General features: G+C 44.7%; 1 pseudogene; it reads left to right on the forward strand.

The window, feature by feature from the left end:
• The first annotated feature begins 1,993 nt into the window (after positions 1-1,993).
• Positions 1,994-2,134, forward strand: LOC124620783 (annotated as a pseudogene).
• Positions 2,135-5,780: the final 3,646 nt, after the last annotated feature.

Genomic DNA, 5,780 nt, shown 5'->3' on the forward strand with positions numbered 1-5,780 from the left:
TTGCGCAACTTCACTCCCGGCGTCCATGGCGACACCATGCAGCGCGGTACAAATGGGCCCAACAACATGCCGAATGGACTGCTCAGGATTGGCATCACGTTCTCTTCACCGATGAGTGTCGCATATTCCTTCAACCACACAATCGTGTTTGGGGACAACCCGGTCACGCTGAAGGCCTTCAACACACTTTCAAGCGAGTGCACCAAGGTGGAGGTTCCCTGCTGTTTAGAGGTGGCGTTATGTGGGGCCGACGTACTCCGCTGGTGGTCATGGAAGGCGTACGATACAAGAATGCCATCCTCCGGCCGATAGTGCAACCACATCGGCAGCATATTGGCGAGGCATTCGTCTTCACGGACAATTCGCGCCCCCTTCGTGCACATCTTGTGAATGACTTCCTTCAGGATAACGACATCGCTCGACTAGAGTGGCCAGCATGTTCGATGGGGTTCATGTCTGGAGAACATGTTCTCCAGACGTGAACCCTATCGAACATGCCTGAGATAGATTGAAAAGGGCTGTTTATGGACGACGCGACCCACCAACCACTCTGAGGCATCTAAGCTGATTCGCAATTGAGGAGTGGGACAATCTGGACCAACAGTGCCTTGATGAACTTGTGGACAGTACGCCAAGACGAATACAGGAATGCATCAATGCACGAGGACGTGCTACTGGGTATTGAAAGTACCGGTGTGTACAGCAATCTGGACCACTACCTCTGAAGGTCTCGCTGTATGGTGGTGCAATATGCAATGTGTGGTTTTCATGAGCAATAAAAAGGACGGAAATGATGTTTATGTTGATCTCTATTCAAATTCTCTGTACAGGTTCCAGAACTCTCGGAACCGAGGTCATGCAAAACTTTTTTTTGATGTGTGTATATTATTTACGTGTCATGCCACGTCATACCAATACTGGTAATTTTGTTTATGCAGCCCCATCAGGAGTACTCTACATTATAAGAACAAACAGCTATCCTTACTCGAAACGAAAGCACAGTTACAACTTGCATCTGATTCATCAACTCTTGAGTTCGGAAACCTCTTCGTACTTTTCATGATAAGCAGTTCCGATGGAGCAGCATTAACGACATTGTCATTTTGGTATGACATGACATGATACGTGAATAAAACATGATCTTTTATACTGTTATGATGGTTATTAGTAAAATACCTACTGACAGTTGCGTGTTATGCATATTATAAAATATGTCCATACTATTTGTACCTGAAATGTGTATCTGGATCGTCGTATAGCGGACGGAATATTTTATTTATTTATATATTTATCGTGATCTGATATTAGAGGACTGATGACAGTTAGTAACGTATCTACTAAAGCAACTACAAGGATTACCACTGTCCCTGTACACACTCGTCACCCTCGCACATCGGATCTCTCATACCGGATTAGGGTTTCGCATATACAATACGGTTTTTACATCATATTTACCTCAGAAATAACAATTTCAGTGTGACAAATAGTATTAAAATGATCTGAGTTTCCACAACGTCAGTGTGAGTAAAATAAAAATATTGACCAAGAACTGATAAATACTGGCAATACTTGTACTACGCTATGAGTGGTAACAGAAACAATAATAATAAAGACAATAATAAGACAATAATAACAATAATGATAGTGGCAGATATAAAAAGAATTAATAGGCGTACCAGATGTTTTCTGATAGGGCGAGTTCTGGGGAAAGGACATTTAAGGAGAATCCACCAGCTAAGAATAATGGGAAATGAGGAAGATCTGGTTGGAAAGAAGGATGTGCGAGGGTAACGAGTGTGTACAGTGACAGTGGTAATCCTTTTAGTTGCTTTAGTACATACGTTACTAACTGTCATCTGAAGCTGGAAATGTTATTCAGTCCTCTAATATAATGTAAGGGGTTTATCCAAAGTCGAGTGCATGCTACTGAGGAAGAATTCGAGAAAGTGGCTGAACGATGGAGTGAGACAGAAAGGATTTTGCTCTAATGGGAATGGGTGTTTCTGCCATGTTGTTGCTAAGATCAAAGTGTAGTATCTGTTCTTATCAGCTTAATATCTGATTAACTCATTTTTGGCTCATGACGGAGTGCTAGGGGCTTGCTCCACCTCCGTCGCGGGTTGGCCCGACATTAAAGGCAAGAGCACTAACGTCGTGAAGAGTTATGAGCGACGGTGTATGTTGATAAAATAGTAGAGAAGGCAAAGGATATGGAAATCTTAGCACTTGTCTGCATGTAGTAAGGGTTGCTGTGCATTTGGTTGTGAAATGTGATCAAAGAGTCAAACATCACAGATAACATAGGCATTCGTAACTAGTTCTAGGTGCTATGAGCTTTCCTAAGAAAGACCTTGCAGGATAATATCGGTGTAATCAATAACTGAACATGTAAGTGTTTGTATAAGTTTCTTTTTCAGGTCAATATCTTCATTCATTTATTGAATTTTTTTAAAATATGAAATGGAGAGATGTTGATACCTCCTTGCACATTGCAATTACGTGCTAGGTCCAATTTAGATTTTCATCTGTTGCTAAAAGCAACTGGAATCACTCAACAGAGGAAAGTCCACTGGACCTGACGGGATACCAATTCGATTCTACACAGAGTACGCGAAAGAAATTGCCCCCCTTCTAACAGCCGTGTACCGCAAGTCTCTAGAGGAACGGAAGGTTCCAAATGATTGGAAAAGAGCACAGGTAGTCCCAGTCTTCAAGAAGGGCCGTCGAGCAGATGCGCAAAACTATAGACCTATATCTCTGACGTCGATCTGTTGTAGAATTTTAGAACATGTTTTTTGCTCGAGTATCATGTCGTTTTTGGAAACCCAGAAACTACTATGTAGGAATCAACATGGATTCCGGAAACAGCGATCGTGTGAGACCCAACTCGCTTTATTTGTTCATGAGACCCAGAAAATATTAGATACAGCGTCCCTGGTAGATGCTATTTTTCTTGACTTCCGGAAGGCGTTCGATACAGTTCCGCACTGTCGCCTGATAAACAAAGTAAGAGCCTACGGAATATCAGACCAGCTGTGTGGCTCGATTGAAGAGTTTTTAGCAAACAGAACACAGCATGTTGTTATCAATGGAGAGACGACTACAGACGTTAAAGTAACCTGTGGCGTGCCACAGGGGAGTGTTATGGGGCCATTGCTTTTCACAATATATATAAATGACCTAGTAGATAGTGTCGGAAGTTCCATGCGGCTTTTCGCGGATGATGCTGTAATATACAGTGAAGTTGCTGCATTAGAAAATTGCAGCGAAATGCAGGAAGATCTGCAGCGGATAGGCACTTGGTGCAGGGAGTGGCAACTGACCCTTAACATAGACAAATGTAATGTATTGCGAATACATAGAAAGAAGGATCCTTTATTGTATGATTATATGATAGCGGAACAAACACTGGTAGCAGTTACTTCTGTAAAATATCTGGGAGTATGCGTGCGGAACGATTTGAAGTGGAATGATCATATAAAATTAATTGTTGGTAAGGCGGGTACCAGGTTGAGATTCATTGGGAGAGTCCATAGAAAATGTAGTCCATCAACAAAGGAGGTGGCTTACAAAACACTCGTTCGACCTATACTTGAGTATTGCTCATCAGTGTGGGATCCGTACCAGATCGGGGTGACGGAGGAGATAGAGAAGATCCAAAGAAGAGCGGCGCGTTTCGTCACAGGGTTATTTGGTAACCGTGATAGCGTTACGGAGATGTTTAACAAACTCAAGTGGCAGACTCTGCAAGAGAGGTGCTCTGCATCGCGGTGTAGCTTGCTGTCCAGGTTTCGAGAGGGTGCGTTTCTGGATAAGGTATCGAATATATTGCTTCCCCCTACTTATACCTTCCGAGGAGATCACGAATGTAAAATTAGAGAGATTAGATCGCGCACGGAGGCTTTCAGACAGTCGTTCTTCCCGCGAACCATACGCGACTGGAACAGGAAAGGGAGGTAATGACAGTGGCACGTAAAGTGCCCTCCGCCACACACCGTTATGTGGCTTGCGGAGTACAAATGTAGATGTAGATGTAGAACCTAGACTGTTCGCTGAAGGAGGGATGTCGATATTCGTTACATTTAGGGTCAAAGATGGCAGGGATTCCCCTTATTTCGGGCCAATGAGCCTAGAATGACCAACCAGTACTGCTTGGGTACTGCTTTAACCCGTAGGGTTTTGATAGTGCACGCAGGAAGGTATTAAGATTCTCGATAGCTGACTTCAGGTTTACATGTTTTGCTTTTTGATATAACCGGTGGTCTCAGTGTACATGTAGTACTTGCTGTAAGACAAAACTGATGGCACATCACTGACGTACAATGAACGCCAAAGCTTGGGGGATGCCTGATCCAGCTGCCTCCATCGTGACTTTATGGTACCGCACGTGACGCAATGCTGTCGAGACGTCAGGTGTGAGTAAACCCATTGTACTGCACCTGGCGAGAACTCCAGACTGCTAAGTTTGGCAAGTGAAATGTCGAAGTCGGCAGTGTGAAAGGCTTTGCTGAAGTCTAAGAAGCGTATGGTAGTTGTGTCTTGCGCACCCATGGCAAACTGCGGGCCATCTGTAACCTTTATTAAGGAGGTATTGTGCTGTGATGTTTACGGAAACCTGATTGCTATTCTCCGAGCGCTATTCGGAAAATAAGGTCCGATCGCTCACGAAATGGAAAACACAGCGAAAATCCGACGAAGCTTTGCATAGATGTGTTGCACAGTGTCCCTACTATGCCTGTCGATCGTGCCACGTCTCTCTTTTCCGTTCGGAGAGCACAGTGATGCCTAGTAAACGGTGTTTCCCGCCAAGTATGAGTGCCTATGAGAGATTTCGGCTGCTTTCATGTAGCCCACACAACGTGTCTCTCATGCATCTACACTACTGGCTATTAAAATTGCTACACCAAGAAGAAATGCAGATGATAAACGGGTATTCGTTGGGTAAATATATTATACTAGAACTGACATGTGATTACATTTTCACACAATTTGGGTGCATAGATCCTCAGAAATCAGTACCCAGAACAACCACCTCTGGCCATATTAACGGCCTTGATACGCCTGGGCATTGACTCAAACAGAGCTTGGATGGCGTGTACAGGTACAGCTGCCCATGGAGCTTCAACACGATACCACAGTTCATCAAGAGCGTATTGTACCGAGCCAGTTGCTCGGCCACCATTGACCAGACGTTTTCAATTGGTGAGAGATCTAGAGAATGTGCTGGCCACGGCAGCAGTCGAACATTTCCTGTATCTAGAAAGGCTTGTACAAGACCTGCAACATGCGGTCGTGCGTTATCCTGCTGAAATGTAGGGTTTCGCAGGGATCGAATGAAGGGTAGAGCCACGGATCGTAACACATCTGAAATGTAACCTCCACTGTTCAAAGTGCCGTCAATGCGAACATGAGGTCACGGCACTCCATACCATCGCGCCGGGTTCACCGCGATGTCGACAAACACGGATGCGACCATCATGATGCTGTAAACAGAACCTGGATTCATCCGAAAAAATGACGTGTGGCCATTCGTGCACCCAGGTTCGTCCTTGAGTACACCATTGCAGGCGCTCCTGTCTGTGATGCAACGTCAAGGGTAATCGCAGCCATGGTCTCCGAGCTGATAGTCCATGCTGCTGCAAACGTCGTCGTCGAACTGTTCGTGCATATGGTTGTTTCCTTGCAAACGTCCCCGTCTGTTGACTCAGGGATCGAGACGTGGCTGCACGATCCGTTACAGCCATGCGAAATAGATGCCTGTCATCTCGACTGCTAGTGAT

This window comes from Schistocerca americana, chromosome 6 (genome assembly GCF_021461395.2).
Source record: "Schistocerca americana isolate TAMUIC-IGC-003095 chromosome 6, iqSchAmer2.1, whole genome shotgun sequence".
Lineage (NCBI taxonomy): Eukaryota > Metazoa > Arthropoda > Insecta > Orthoptera > Acrididae > Schistocerca > Schistocerca americana.